Here is a 16,472-nt window from a genome sequence, read left to right as displayed (position 1 = left end):
CGGGCCGCCGGCCGCTGGCGCTGCCCCGGAGCCCCCGCGGGACGGGCGTCCGGAGCCGCTGCCGGCGCGGCGAGCGAGGGGACGGGCGGTAAGTCCTGTTCCCCTGCTCTGCTCCCCTGCCCCGCTCGCTCCCTGCGTCCCTCGCTCGCTCTCCCGGCTCCGCAACCCCTCTCCGGCGGCTCCCGGCTCGTCCCCGCTGGGGGGTTTGTGACCCCTCCTTGCCTCCTACTCACTCGCCAACTTTCCCGTCCCTCTCGCCCGTTTCCAATCGCCCTTCGGATTTTCTTGGTTTTTTTCGCTTTCTTTTCCTGTTGTTTCTGGGGTTTTTTTTTTTTGGTTTTTTTTTTTTTTTTTTTTTTATTTTTGGCTCTGGCGTTCCCCCTCTCGCACTCGCTTCGCTCCTTTCGCTTCTTCCTTCGCTACTTCCCCGGCTTCCTCCGGCTTTTCCTCTTGGCATCCGCTGGGCATCGCGTGGAAAAGTAAGGGATATTTTTCGGTGTCCTTGAGGAAGGGAATTCAAAACCTACTTTTCTTACACAAGGAAATCTTTGTAGTAGTTTTCTTTCCCCTTCTCTTCCTGTCACCGGAAAGAAAATTAAACCTATTTTTGTCCTTTTCATTTTTCCCCCCCTTTTGCTACGTGGACTGTTTGTTTTGGTATTTTTTTTCTTCTCCCCCTTCTTCGGGCAGTGCCGGTTTGTTTCACGATTAATCTCTTTTATTCCTGCCCCAAACACCTCCCTCTCTCTTTTTCTTCCCTAGTTAGAAGAAAGATTAGAAGAAAATGTGTTTTGCCGGCAGGGAATGCATGAGACTTTTTGGTTTGTTTTTTTTCTGGTGGGGTACTATTGATGAGTAAAGCTTAAGCAAATGCAGTGCGGTAGGAGAATACAGAGGCATGAACTTTAAGGAAATAGATTCTGCTGCTTTCTTTCTCCAGCTCTGAAGTGGTGTTGGGGAGGTCTGCTCCAGGGTCCGGTTTGGGGTTGTGCTAGTCTGGTGTGTGCCAGCCTGTTATCTGTCCAGCAGAATGGTGATTTAAACGTAGTCCTAAACTGCATTTCAGTGTTGCTCGTGGGTTTCGTCAGTGTGGGATATAAGGGGGCGGGGGAAGGTTACAGATTCCGGTGACCCCTTTGGAATTACACCTGTCACGCCTCCCATCCCCAAGCTGCAGGTGTGTCGGAGGTTGACACATTTAACAAAATCGCAGGAAACTGCTCGCTTCTGTGGCAAAAAGTGCTGTCGGAGGTTTAGGAAATCTGATTCGGAGGAACTGTGAATTTCTGCCTCAGCTCTGGTCAGTATCACACGTTGAAATTGAGTGTTTGCCGGGCTGTGGAGAGCGATCAAATCAATTGGCTAATGATTTCTGCAAGACACCTGTTTAAGAGCTTTCAGGTTCCCTGCTAATTGTGTTTGGGCCCGGTGCCATTGCGTTAAGTGCTGTGAAAGTAAAGGGCTCTGTCTTTTTCTGTAGAGAATGTGTAGGTTGTGAATGAACTCTTTTGATTGGGGTTGGTTCTTACTTCTGTTACATTGCCTCTTCTGATAGGTACTGTTCCAAAAGTCCAAAATACCACGTGGCTGAACTGGAAATAAAATCAGCCTTACTTTTCCCCGGCTTTTTTTTTTTTTTTTTTTTTTTTTTTTTTTTTTTTTTTTTTTTTTTAGAGAGAAAATTTAATTTCGGATTAACTTTTTGTTTGATGATCTCATTGGAAAGTAGACTAGACGTGAAACTGGAAGTACTTCTCTGAGTCTTAGAGCAAAAAAAAAAAAAATTGATACGGAATTAATTGCTGGGGAAACTGAAATGACTGCTTGGGATTCATTGTACTTAGTTGTGTGCCCTTTAGGACAACTGAGAGATAAAGGTGATTCACTTCTTACAGTTAAGTAATCTCTCCATCCTTTCCACCTTTGGGAGCCCAGTAGAATTTGATCCATTGTTTGAATTAATCTTGTTTTTAATCTTTTCTGGAGATGAAGTGTTTGGCATAGTGGGAAATAGGAGGAGAAAAATACTAAGTCATATTTAGCAAGAAGTTTTAAGTCTTTCAAAACTACTTTGAACCATTACTGGAAACACCAGCAACAATTCTGAAGAGCCAGATTAAGTTGATTAATATAACTTCTTAAAATCTGCTTGAGGGAAGCTCTGAAAAGGAATGAAGGAGATAGAGTTGCTGAAAGTGCAGTTGAGCACTGATGATGGTGGGTTCTGTTCCTGCTTCTGCCATCGCAGGGCAGTGTGACCTCCTGCTAAACTGCCTTCCTGCCTGCACCTCCCAGGATACTGAGATTGCCCTGATTCTCTTAAGTGCTATTTCATATTATTTGTAAGAATAATTGCATTTAAATGTTCAGTTGTCGTCCTGATTGCTGATAAGGTGGTAGTTTGGCTCGTGCTGATACTCCTTCTTGGAAAGTTGTAGGGATCTTGAGCATCACCATTTATTTGGAGCAACACTGGATTTTTACATTGCCGCAAAGGTTTTGAGACTAGGGCTATTTTTATCCTCTGAATATCTCTGACAGTATCGGTGCATGCTTTTGCTATGGTCCCTTAAGTCTGACTCAAGCTGACTATGAAGGACAGCATTGACCTCTCCAAAAAGAAACTGTTAAACTGAATTACAGAGTGGAAAACTGTGCTGTGAGGACTAGGCTGAGGACCCCCCTCGGCGTGATGCTTGCTGTTCATGATAATTTTATTTTGAGAGGTCTGTAATTATGAACTTAGCTCAGTCGACCAGTGTGTTTGCTTTCTAATTTTAGGGTTTTTGTTTGGGTTTTTAAGTCTTTAAGACTTGTATCTTGACACTAAATGTAAATGTTTTCTGGGGCTTTTTTGAAAGCCTGGGTTTTCCTGTTTTTTTTGTAGTGGGGTTGGGACTTTACAGTGTGATGAAATTTATTACAATCTCAATGCCTGCCTTCCTGTAACATTTGAGACTGGGGTACTTTGTGAGTGTGAGGCTTTGACCTGTTGCTTTTCTCCAGGGAAAATGATACTCGGTTCTGTAGAAAGTTGCTATTGGACAAGTATAGGAGTGTTTGTGTGTTTATAACTTGCTGTCCTCCTGCATATGCACATAGCCAGCGCTGTGCTTCTGAATCTGGACAGCAAATCTAGTCTCAAATTCAGTTTCATAAATAACTAATTCTTCTTACCCTTACTGTTCCCCTTCAAAGTATGCAGTGATCTCATGCCTTTGACAGGAGTGGTTTTCCTGGCTGATAAGGGGATGGTCATGGTGTTTTCTCCCCTGGCTCTTCTGAAGGCTGTATGTTACCTCTCTCTGTGGTGATAAAGTGTGGGGAGGGGGTTGAGTGGTCTTGTGTGCACTGAGCAGTGCCATCCTGCTGAGTCTCTATCCAGTTGTCACCTGTGAAGTTGAGATCACAAAACTTATCCTGCTTGGGAAAGGTAGGTGGGTTTGAGCTGTAGATACAGGGGTTTGTCACATCTGCCAGGGGAACTGCAGACCCCTCTGGGTTGTTACTTCACCTGTATCTCTGCAAGCATCTGGTCATCTTTGTGATGACAAATATGGAGAGTGTTAATGTATCTGAGAGGACTCTAGAAGACAGGCACTGTGAGCTTTCAGCTGACAGGCGCTTGAGAAACCTGCGTAATTCACCTTTCTGCTTTTGAGTCACTCCTTAAGGAGGGAGGAATCTGTTTACTTTCTTGTTGTGCTTGGAAAATGGGCTCACCCACACCAAAAGACCCTGTAATGCTTGCTGTAGTGCAGGATTATTGCACAAAAGCATCTTGCTGTGCAGTGCTGTGGCTGCGCTCGGTGTTGTATGATAACACATGTTTCTCAGCTGTTGTTTATTCCTCAGTGGAACAGACTTCAAAGGAATGCACTGAAAGAGAGCTGCAGCCAGGGAAAAATGGGGTTTGTTCCAGTGGCCTGTACCATCCATCTGTTTAAATACTCTACTGAACTGTTCCAGAGTGGTCAGGCATCCAGTTAGGACTGATGAGCAATTACAGCTGGGAGTAGAGCCTGCTGCAAGAGACCACCTAGGGGAGGCTTAAGTTCTGTGGGCCAGAGCCCCCTGCCCTCCCAGCCAGCCAGGAGAGATAAGGTTCCTCATCTAGGGTATCTTTCAACATTCTAATTCCTAATGCTGTTGAGGATTTATTTATTTTTACTCTCCATGCTATCTTTAGCACAAGAAGGGAGGAATGGTAATGGGGACAGACTGTTATCTCTGTAGTCTCCTCTGTGCAGGTAGCAAGATAGATCTGTAATTTAAATGAGTAAATATTTATAAAAAGATTTTTTTTTTCCCATAGGTATGGGATAGTTTGCAGAGAGTGATCTGTTGATCACTTGTGTCTCCCAAGGTAGTGATATACATTACTGGATTAATTTCAGCTCCAACATATGAGCAGTAAAGTTACATGGCAGCCAGTTACGTTGTGCTCTGTCAAATTGAGGTTGGGAAAACACTTCACAATTTCATCCACAGTAACTAAAAATCCTGCAGAATTCCAAGTTATGTTTTTAGTTAAATTCCAGCATTAGCGTCTGCTGTGCAAGACACGTGTACACCCGTCATTGCCAACTGAATCTTCATATCATGGCCTGTGTGTTCTATGTGGTCCCAGACAGTGGAATATTAGCAGAGAGGCTACAAGTAATCCATGGATAACCTGTGAAGTTCCCTGAAGTTTTTCTTTATGGGACTGACATTAATTTTGAGGATTGGAATGAGCACTGTAGATAGAGCAATGTATGTTTCAGCTAAGAGGGCTTAACCTTCTTTGTCAATGGAAAATGCTCATGCAGATGCACTAAGAGGATATTTGAGCTTGGAAGGGTTGTGAGGCACTCCAGGATTTGTTTTTCGCCTGCTAGCAAGCATCACAGCTTTAAAGGTGAGCTTGAATGTTGTCCTCTCCTGTGGTATTGCTCCCTCCTTAGTACTGTGATGTGACATTTATGCCTTTGAGAATTCTTTTTCCCCATGTTGGCGGTCGTGATGGTTTCATGGTATTTTGAGACATCAGATTTTATTGCCTTACTACTCCTTTGAGTGGAAGGGGGAGGGAAACTTCTAGAAATGTGTAATGCAGCTGACTTCCAGCTTCTGCCCTTGCTCCAGGCTTGACATCGTAGTTTGAATTTATTTACTTGCTTTGAAAGCTGTACTCAATGTAACCTTGAGTTTTACTTCCCTTCCTGCAACAGTACCTGACATGTTTCCAGCCTGTACATTGATGTTCCTCTGCATTGTCCAGTTTTAAACTGGCCAGGCTCTCAGTGCTTTCTTTATTGTGTTCTCCCCAGGAATCTTCAGAGCTGGGACTTCCTTTTGCTTCAAGTGAACTGGAAGTATTTTGCTAAAATGTTTTTGGACTCCTGAAGTGTGTGTCAATGTTTCCAAGCTGTTGTTTGAAAGGAGTTTGGAGTTTCCGGAAGAACCTTTGGAAACTTAAGGTTTTACTCTCAGTCAGCAGTTCTGTGAGCATGGATAAAGAGAGGCTGTAATTCCACTGGGCAGCCAGATGTTTTGTGTCTGTGCTGAAGTGGGAAGACTGTGGCTTTAGGGGTTGAAGGGTCTGCTGTTCTTGTCACAGGGCTGTTTGGAGATCTTCAACAGATCTGATCTGCTTTCTCTCCTCTGCCTTCTACTCCCTCCTGCCATGCCTGTGCTGATGGTGATTACCTCTTTCTGAGTAAAATGGGATTATTGAGAGCAGAGCATAATTTCTTGCTTTCTAAAAGGTAGGTATTTGCTTGTCAGTCTGTGTTTCTTAAATACTAAGCTTGAAGCCATATAAAAGCTGCATGTACCTTGACAATTAGTGAATTAATAGGAATTATCCAATAGATTGATACTAATGCTTATTCTAACTAGTGGCATTAAGTGAAATTTATAAAGAAGTCAGTTTGCCTTGCAAACAGAAGAGAGCACTCATTGATGCAAATCCCCCAGTTCCATATTAAATTGCACCATTTTTAGGCACTTAAACACTTGTAAAATCTGTGTCTGTCCTTGTCTTTCTTCTCCCTCTTCTATGTGACCTATGAGGGAAAGTTAAAAGGAACTCATCAGTGGCTGCACATGTCAGCATCTTCCTGGAGAAGAAAGTATGAAGATGCCACAGCTGATAATATTTAGAAGTTGGTGTTGGGAATCAAGAGAGCAAATTCTTAAATGTGCCATTGTAGCTGTGTGGCTGGCAATATTAACTAAGTTGTATCTGGAATAATAATTCCTGTCTGGAGAAAAACATGTGGCAGTGGTTGAATGCCCTTGTCCTTGCCCACCAGGAAGTGATTATGGTGGTTTTTCAGGTTTTTTTTTTTTTTTTTTTTTTTTTTTTTTTTTTTTTTTTTTTTTTTTTTTTTTTTTTTTTTTTTTTTTTTTTTTAAGCAAGTTTGCCCTGGGCTTCATCCCTGCCTCCAAGTCAATCCAAGCATTTGCACTGTTTTCACTGCGGGCAAGGACAGAAACTTTGAATAAGCTGAGTTGGAGACTGTGTTTTGAGCAGTGGAAGTGGCACAGAGGAGCTCAGGACTAACAAAGAACAGTCACACTGAATACAATGCAGTGTTTTCATGTAGCTAATTGGATTGGAATTGGTAACCTGATACTCCAAAGAGATAACAAAGGCTATTTAGCATACAAGGGAACATAGGGGTTTTTTTTTAAGGAGTTGGTAGAGTGTAGTAGAATCTTTTGTCAGAAATCATTCCAGTGAACAAGTTCTGGCAGAAAATGACTAAATTAATAAGAGTTTTACATACTCTGAATAGAAATTGAGTTTTCCTTTTTACTGCCCGTGTTCTTTCACTGCAGTTCATGTATTTGCTTAGCAGTTTACCTGCTTCCCTCATGTCCTGTGAACTTACTCTTTGTTTCAAACTGAAATATACCATAAATTAAAAGTCTTTGGGCTTTTCTTCCAAGAATGGAAGAAGGGAGCAAAACAAAATGAAATGTACAAAGTTGTCATAATGAATCTGGTACCCTGCTGTGCCCTTATTTCCCAGGAACAGACCAGAAAGCGACCAGCTCGATACAGACCACTGCAGGGCTACTTGGGGTTAAGCTGTCCTGTGTGAGACCACAGAGACTGTCTTTAGATGGCTTTTGATGTAGTGAGGATGAACATCTGTGATGGTGATCAGCTGTAACAAAAGCTAGTCCGATCTCATAACTAAAGAGTTAAGATAATATTGTACTTTAGGCCTGCTGCTTGCCTCCCTTGTGGTTTTAGTGAATCAAAGGAACTTGCAGACCATGTGGGCAAGGCTGGAAGATAAGAGGCACATACCTTTAGGAAGTGGTGTGTGCTACAGGAAGGGAGCTGGGTGTGGGTTTGCTGTTGGCAAGTTGTGTGCCAAGGGCTGGTCATTTTTCTGAGGCAGAACTTAGGAGAAGAGGCTCACCTTCCTTAGGTAGGGTGTGAGAGAGCTGGGCTCCTGACAGCAGCCAGAAATTACAATTTAGAATGTTATCCGGTGGTGGGTTTGGTTTTACTTAAACTTTTGGCAAGACAGAAGGAGGTTTGGGTCTATTAGGAGTTGCTGGTCTTCTGTTTGTAACTCATTGCAAAGCTCCTCATCAGCCTTGATCAGCAACCTGGGCTGGTGGCAGGTGTCCTTGCCCATGGCAGGAGGTTGGAATGAGATGGTCTTTAGGCCCCTTCCAACCCAGAGCATTCTGTGATTCTGTGCTGCATTCACAGTGTGCCTTTTGAAACACGGGGCTCTTTCCCAACCCTTGCTGCTCTCCTGCTGCTGTTCTTTTAGCACTTCCCAATAGTGACTTGTTCCTGTGCTCCCTGTGTCTGCCTGATGGCACTGCCACCCCTTTCTGCCCTGCCACCAAGCTTCCTAAACACTCCTTCATGACTTTGTGGCTTTCCAGATGCCCCTCTAAGTTGCGGCCCAGCTTTTGGTTTTGGATGGGAGGGAAAGACACCGGCACTTTCCCTTTGCATCTCCCAGCCACAGAGCATTCCTCCAATTCCTCTGCTGCTGAGGTATTTGGAGCAGAGCAGGGGGAACACTTGCTTTGCTGTTTTGTTGTCCAGGAGTTTGGTTTAACTTGCACGAAGCACCTGTCCTGTTGTGATCCTGACGTCCTGTCAGTGCTCATTTCCCCTGCTCCTTGAGAGGCAGCGTTTTTGTGGCTGGCAGCTCTCTGCCTTAGCCTTCTAGGGAAGCCTAACCAGAAATATTCTAGAATTCTTCCACTCTCTCCCTCCCCTTATCCTTCACTGACCTCTAACCACATTTTTATCTTTCTTGACAAGATGCTTAGTTTCATTTATCAGCTGCTTTTCCCTTCATTCTTCAGCTTTGATTATTTTTCCAGGAGCTGCTTAGAAACGTTAATCATTACAGATGTGCAGAATGGTCAAATACAGTCACATTCCTTAGTGTTTTGTGTTTTTTTTATTGTACTCTAATATTCAAGTGCCTGTGGCAGGTAAATATTTTTTATGTACACTACTTGTCATGACAAAAATATTCATGCTCAGCACAGGGTAAGGAAATGCAGTTGGCTGGATTTTCATATTATTATATACCAGTATTACCAGCTGCAAGAGCCCTGTGTTTCCCTCCCTGAGCATAAACTAGTGTAGTAAGTTCTGACTTTTTTTAGTCTTAACATTTTCTGAATTTTTATTTACACACTGTAAGATAAAAATGTCACATAAATAGAAAGAAATGGCAAATACACTTTCTTGTCTTAGTCTTGTGGTGTACTAAGTGCTTGACAAATGCTGTGCCATCTCTAAACAATATTATTTTGTTCTAAAAATCTTAAATATTACCTCAACTTTTGTAAAAATGTGTTTGCTTCAACTGTGGATAGCAGAGCAAAGGATGACTGGATTTATTTAAATATATGCTGCAAGAGTATTTCTTTCCTATTTTACAGTGCCCTTCATGCTTGTCATTGTAAGTATATATGCAAAAGCCTAAATAATTGGAAATCTATATGTTTCCTGAGCATGGTTTACTTTAATAGTCCACAATGGTCTCTGGACAAACTGTATTTTATTTCAAAAGACCTCCATTATCCTCAGCTTGACCAGTATGAATGAGTATAGCATTCAATGTATACACCATTTTTAAGAATACCCTTCTTTTTCTTGCTGACATAGACATAAAGCATGTGGTAGGGTGAAGACAGTTGTATAATGGAGTAGAAAATTAAACAAGAGGGAAAAAGAGGGTATGGCTTCAAGTTTATAGAGAGGGATATTGTAGAGAGTTTAGATGGGATATTAGGAAGAAATTCTTTCCTGTGAGGGTGGTGAGGCACTGGAAGAGGTTGCACAGAGAAGCTCTGGATGCCCCATCCCTGGAAGTGTTCAAGGATCTCATGAAAAAAGAATATTTAAATCCCTTGTGGTGTTGTCACAATGTGTAGCTATAATGTTGAGCCTCTGCATTGCTGGGATTTCAAGTACAAGGCAGATGGGAATATCTGGTCTGATTTTAATGTTGGCAGGGGGAGCCATCTGAGTTGCTTCATTCAGGGTTCAAACCATAGTTTGAACAAGATTACAGGGTGAACTTCCTTTGGACATTCTTATGTCCACTACTTATCAGTGGCTTTTTTCCTGTAAAAATAAAAGGTATGCCTACTAGATGAATTATTAGACCATAAATCAGCAGCTGGTAGGTGCATGTCCCATCCTCAGTGGGCGAGCCTGTTGGCATGCCCAAGGGTAATGTCTCTGTAATGAAGTCCAGCTCTGGAACAAGTTCTTGATGAAGCTGTGTAGCAACTTGACAGCCTATGTTGCGCCCTGAAAAGCTCCTTAGCCAGGCTGGAGTGGCAGAGGCACGGATGTAGAGTGATGATGGCCAAACAGTGCCACCTGCGAGCCACGCTGTGAGTCACTGAGGCTGTGTGTGCTGTGGCTATCACATCACCAAGGGGAAATGCCTGGAAACGATGTTAAGCCAGGTAAATTAACCTGGCACCTTGAGTGGGATAGCACAGGCATGTAGCTGAGGTACAGCTTCTCTGCTAGCAAGTAGCTCAAACAAAAGGAAATGTAAACTAGGGTGTTCTTTTGGAATACTGAACATTTTAAGGGACTAGTATCAGAGGCTCATCTTTTTATGAGAGGAGGTGACTGGAAGAGTCAGATTTGTTGTAAGATAATTGGAAGCAGCCATGAATTGTTACGGTACCCTGTCAATTCCAGGAGCTGGGAAGGATGTAAAGAGTAATCCAGCAGTTGGTACCCAGATACTGTGTGGCAAATAAACCACTGGCTGTTCTTACATATTTTCTTGTGACTTTTACTGCAGTTTTCCTGAAGGATAGTAATTCTAATGCCAGTGCTGTTTGAGCATACAGAGCTTTCTGGGAGGGTTTGTATGTTCTTCTGATGGAAGTTCAAAATAATCTTGCTCTACAGCAGTTTTCATTTTGCTCTGTGTTGTGTCCTTCTTTTCCCTGTCTTCCTGACTCCTGCAGTATTTTAATAAAGTCAGTCATGTGCTTTTTGAACTAGGAAAAGGGAAATAACTGTAATGCTCCAACATGGGTTCTTTCTAATACAGCTGACATTCAAGTAAGACATTAAAGCAAAGGTAAATCTTGTAGTTTGACTTGGTTCATTTTCATAGTCCTTTTTCAAAACCTGTGTTTTTGTCATGATTTCCTGCAGTGGATTTATTCCTCATGTTGAGATTTAATACAGACCTTCAAAGGAGATCACAAAGTAAAGAATCAGTATTAGTTTAGAAGCTTTTACTGTTGGTTTTGGTTTTTTCTATTCATGCAGTAGCAAATTGGTGGGCGTATCCTTTGAGAAATTCTTTACCATCAGTTCTATTAAAAAGAATTCTAGATTCTATTTCGCTGTGCTGAGCCCATCATCAGGGTGTCTGACTGGTTACCTTGTATTTTTGCACTCTTGAGATGCAAATGGTGTCTGTTCTTCTGAACCCTGTGGATTTGTTAAAAGATGTTCTTACTGTGCTTCATTCATGTCACTTTATTTTATTAAAGCAAAGGCCAGGCATGTCCTAAAATTTGTAACAATATTGTTTGCTCTCCTAGTACCTATTTGCTCATTGTCACCAATTTGACAATGTGTGAACCTGAGGCAGAACTTGACTATGTGGGAATTGGTGATTTGTGCCTGCATTTGCCTCTTCTTATGGAAATTTAAGGTTTTGGTTTGGTTTTTTTTGTTTGTTTGTTTTTTTTTGGTTTTTGGGTTGTTTGTTTGTTTGTTTTTAATTAACATTTTCCAGACGTGGGTTTTATTTGAAAAGGAAGAGGAAAAAGACTTAAAATATGGATTTATGTGGACCTGTAAAAATGTGTTGCTTTGTCAGCTTATGCTGTTAAAAATATACCATATGTTGGAAATAATCTGTTGGTCTTGATGTAAGATGCTCTTACATTCATTTAATAAATGCCAAACCTTATTTGAAGCATTGGAAATGTGTGTAGAGGGTGAGGTAAAGAGTGATTAGGCACAGGTCAATTTGAGCCATCATCCCCAAACAAATCTTGTGACACAAACCATGTAGGTAAGTTTGCTTTTATGTGTTTGCTTGTTTGGGTTTGTCTTTTTTTTGGGAACTGATTTATTTGTGCTGTGTCTTGGATTGAGGGGACAGCAAAGCAGTTGTGATGGCTGGTAATAAAAACTAGTGTGCAAACATACCTATATAGGTTATTTCTATAAAATTCAAATGTATTTATTCCACCTTGTCCCAGGCTGGGAGAAAATCAGCTGCTTATTTGGAGTCAACACTGGCTGTCCTAAGAGCTGACACGCCAGCTCTGCCTGCGTTGATGTAGTCATTTGTGAGCACAACTTGCTTAAAAATGTATTCAGCATCAATAATAGGGGGTACTTTTTGCACTTAATTAAAAACTCTTGGAATGTATTGGGAAACTGGAGTAATTCAGTGGCTCTGAATTTCATTAACTTTAGAAGTATTTAAAGCGATTTAAGATTTGTCACTGGCTTAGGGCTAGTGGGAGGTCTCTGTTCTATGTCATTATTAATGACCATATATAAAGAAGGCTTTAATTTTCTAGGGAAGCATCTTCATCCTTTGAGTCAGTTTTCAGACCCAGCTGGTGTAGGCAACGTGGTCTGAATGGAGCACTGGCCTTGCTTTGAGCAGGAGGCTGGGTTCCAGCAGCTCCTTCCAGCCTGAAGGGTTCTGGCTTTTGGTTTATTTTCTTTTTCTTTAAGAGCTGTTTGTACCAACAGCCACCGTCAGCTGTAATTGCTGGGATTGCCTTGCTGATACTGCCAGCAGTTAAGCCAGAGGGGTGAATAAATCCTTGCTTATAAGTAATTTTTTTTAAAAAAACTCTCGTTTTTTGCTTATCTTTATAGCACTTCAGTTGGATAAATGCAGAACATGTAGGATTTTCTTCGCATCTTGTTTTCTGGCTGCTGCAGAACCTTTGTTTATAGGTAGAGTAGGGCATTATTATGACCTTCCTCTAAACTGTAGGGTAAGTTCTCAACTTTCCAGGAGCTGGATTTTATATGTAATCTAATGATTCTGTACTTGAATGCAGCAGACAAACTCTATGTTCTAGGGAAACTTGTCACAAATGTATAATATATTGAAATTACCCATGAATCATTGAGTTGGAAAAAAAGGTATAAACACAGCAAATATTAGAGGTGATAAAGAAGAGAAGGAAAAATTCTTTTATCCAAAGTACTTCTAACAGAATGCAGTGTATGCATTTATGTGGTAAGACTTTTAACAAGGAGTTAAAAGTACAGATTTTTCTATAGGAGTGTTTATGCACATACTTGAGTAAGGTGATATGGGAAAAATATGTGCCTGGTAGTGAATCCAGGATTTCAGGGCTGCTTGTTCACACACCAGCTTGCTTTGTGCAAGGGATAGTAGAGTGGGCATTCCTTTGTGTCTGGACTCGTGTCACAGAGGAGCCTGGTGACAACTGAGATTTAGGGAGTCATCCCACTCTGGACCCAACAGGACAAATCAGGTTTTCATCTGGAAGCTTTGAAGTGCGAGCAAAAGAAGAGATTTTTAATGAAGTTGAAGGGGAATAAATGATTAATATCCTGTGCTTCACTAGGTGCTACATCACTGGAATTTTTTTCTTGAAATTAAATCCTTGATCAAACCATTCTGCTATTTCTTTATTTGTTGAGTGAAAGGGTTCCCCTTTGGTTCAAGTACTGTCATATAATTTTTATATAGTTCATGGTCGAGTAGGTGGCTTGATGTACCTTTTTCATGGAAATCTGATTTCCCTCCTTTCAGTTAATTTTGGGGTATTTTTCTTTTCTGGTAAAGCAATGCTTGAACTTGCTATGAAAAAGGGACAAATTAATTAATTCTTCATTATTTTTTTACTTCTAGGTGAAATCAAGAGAAAGGCAATAATAGATGGAATAGAGATAAATCAAACTTTGCAGGAGTAAGGACACAAAGGAAACTCACTGGGTGACACCTGTGCAAAATCAGTCAGCAACTACAGCATAAATTCTTAGAAATTTTGGCAAATACCTGAACATCACAGCATGTGTGTAGTTATTTATGTAAAGGCGCCTGAATTGCAAAATCTTGAGTTTCTTAATTTAAAAACCAGTAATTTGAAAGGATATTTAATAGTACTTACACCATGAGTCAGGAGAGGTTAAAAGGGAATTGTCAGGACAGTGGTGTATTCTGGCATCATTTGCTGATTGTTTGGTCATGTGCATCAATAGTTATCTACCCTAATGATAACTTTGATTTTCTAAATCAAGATTAGGTAGAAATTTGGAGTCACTGTGGTATCTCAGGTGATTTCCTGAGAATTATTTTGGTATCCCTTCCTGGTTTTGGTAAAATCTAAGACTTGATTTAACTGCTTGCAGGCTTGTGTTGGAAGCTTATGGTTTAGCTCCTTAGTTTATTTACTAAAAAGTGATGATCTGTTGGAATTTGAGCATGGGTTCTGAATACACACTTATTGCACTGGTTCTGCAGCCAGTGGCCCCGTGCCAGCTGGGTGGGCAGAGCTGGAACTGAGCCACTGCAAAACACCTCTCCAGTCACAATCATCTGTGCCATGGGAAGCTGCTGTGCCATGAGCACGGGGCGGAGGAGGAGTAACAGGAGTAACATCATTTGGATTAGATTTTAATTTTTTTTTGCAAAGATAGGTGGGAATAGGAAGGTTAATTGCAGTAGAGGCTGTGTCTGTTGGGATGTGGAGCTGCAATACTTCAGAGTTGAAATAAACCCTGTAGTGTTTGGGTGCTGCCAGCAGTACACCAAGGCACAGGCTCATGGCCAGAGCTGTTGTAAAAGCAGTTGTAGCAGCTCTTGTAAGCAGGTCCTGGAGGCCGCTGAAGTGGCAGTCTGGGGCCTGTAAGCTCTAATTACTGACCATGTGTGGGAGTAGGACCTGCTGGATCTTGGAGAGTGTCCTGCAGTGGATCAGGGGCAAACCATGGTATTGATGCTGCATGGAAGTGCACTGGTATTACTGGGAGCTTTTTTTATATATGGATGGTGTTTGAAGATCTGGGAACGCTGAGCTTGTCATGTGTTTCTTTAGCATGCCTTAGCCAACTTTCAGCCATTTGTGTTGGTAGCCTACTGAAATAAATGGCTTTTTGATGATGTGATTCTCTTAAAAGGATCAATTGATTAAAGTGTTTGTTAAAAGTTCACTGGTCAAGCAACACTTAGGAATCCTGTCTTCTTTTGATGGGACTTTAAATAGCAGAGCAACTGTGTACTTGCATCTATCTTTTTGAATGGGGAAAAAGAAGCTTCCATATTTTCGCAGCAATGCTTTAAAAATACTTATTGTTAAAGTGCCTATGGAGCTTTTTCTAACTGTCTGTTTTCATGTGAGAATTTTGCATTTCCTTTGCAGTGACAATTTACGGTGGAAAAGCATGGGTTTTTTGGCAATCTTCTCAAAAGAACCCAGATTAAGATCTTTGACCTACAGTGGTTGTAAATGCAAGTCTTTTTGTTCTAAAGCCTTGCGGAGTTCTTCCCTTTTTGTGTTAACTGATTAAAATGTGTGCTGGGTTGGCTCAACTTCCTCTTGGTGATTGGGTAAAATGAAGACCCAGAACAGATAGAAAAATCAACACTACACCTTCCTTTTGGGGGAAGTTGGTTGTTATTTTGATGGACTCTTGTTGCCTGCTGTAGGCAGATATATATACAGAGATACACACACACATATATATATATGTATGTATGTATTTGTGTTTTAGCCTTGAGACCCCTTAGACTGACACTGTACTTCATCAGGTCTGTCTCAATGGGCAGAACAGATGGTTAATTCAAAACCAAGAGTATTAAAGCTGAGTAGGCAAATCTGATCTCCTAAAAACGAGGTTGCCAAAACAATCTGCTGTATTTGATATAGCTGCTGAATTGGTCTTTTGTTTGCTACAAAGGCAGACCTGAGTCAAATGTCTAAATGCAAAGAGGTTGGTAATTTCCAAATTGTTTCAACTTTCAGTTTCTCTCTGAGCCTGTAACTTGAAGCAGGAAGTTGCTTACATATTGTAGGGGTTCTGGAGGAGAAAAAGGCTCGTTTCAAATACATTGGTTTTTTCTGGGTTTATCGCTGTGGTCCTGGGTTTTTGAAGTAACAAATTGCAGCAGTAGAATGAGACTGATGTCTGTTTTTCACGTGCTGTAATTTGGTTTTTTCTTCTATTTAGGTGGTCAGTGAAATGAGAAGAAAAGGACAAATTGTTAGAAGAAAGAATTTGCCTGTAAACACAGTAATCCTTTCTCTGGTTGTCAGCAAAGAGGATAGAAAATTTGAGACAGGTGTGCTAGAAGGAACCTTTAGATGTCGAATCCAACTTGCACACCACAGATCCTGGTTATCTCTGGACAGGCCTAATAAATGTGTATTGATACAAAGGGATTAAAGCATTTATTTCCTGCATTTACCATTGGGATTATTTCCTACGGATGCCATTTCACACTAACACAGTTTCCTGTTTTCAAATGAAACATGAGCAAGCTGATGCTCTTTATCTCAGTTCTTGGGGGTTAAATACTTACAATTCTTATGTGAACTGCTGAAAGTCATAGTCGCTTTTCAGGAATCTCTGACTTTGTAATCCATTTTCCTGTGGTGGATTCATCTTAGAAAGAATGCTGTATGTGACTTTTGGGGGGTTATTTTTCACTTATATGATGCTGTAAGATGAGCTCTTACATTTTTAGGACTACTTTATCTTGAGTGATAAGGCATGGCATCAAGGTAGTGTGCTCATTGTCTAAAAGTTGGAGACAACAGCCAAGTTACTTGTGTATGCTTCTGCCTTGATAAATTCCCTAAGTTGGAAAAAAAAATCAGGCTTCCCAATCTTTACTTGCTTTTGCTGCTTTGTTTGATGTTTAACTCTAGGAAAGGTGTCAGGCAAATGGGTACAAATAAATGGGCGAATCCTTCCTCCTTTGATTTACATCACAAGTTTT

At 41.2% G+C, this 16,472-nt stretch overlaps 1 protein-coding gene across 2 annotated transcripts in view; it reads left to right on the top strand.

Moving 5' to 3' along the window:
* The window catches only part of RASSF8 (Ras association domain family member 8), a 70,195-nt gene continuing 53,723 nt past the window's right edge, over window positions 1-16,472 (top strand). Inside the window, exons 1-2 of one of the 2 annotated variants that reach the window (XM_041398701.1) lie at window positions 14-88; window positions 5,603-5,750. The gene's annotated coding sequence lies outside the window, so the exon portion shown is untranslated. Of the gene's footprint in view, window positions 89-5,602; window positions 5,751-16,472 lie in introns of both variants that reach the window. The other variant, XM_041398700.1, reaches the window with a different exon arrangement.

This window comes from Onychostruthus taczanowskii, unplaced genomic scaffold (assembly GCF_017590055.1).
Source record: "Onychostruthus taczanowskii isolate IOZ18803 unplaced genomic scaffold, ASM1759005v1 scaffold15, whole genome shotgun sequence".
NCBI classification, from domain to species: domain Eukaryota; kingdom Metazoa; phylum Chordata; class Aves; order Passeriformes; family Passeridae; genus Onychostruthus; species Onychostruthus taczanowskii.
Note: the sequence above shows the minus strand (reverse complement) of the source record. Positions and strands in the feature narration are given on the sequence as shown.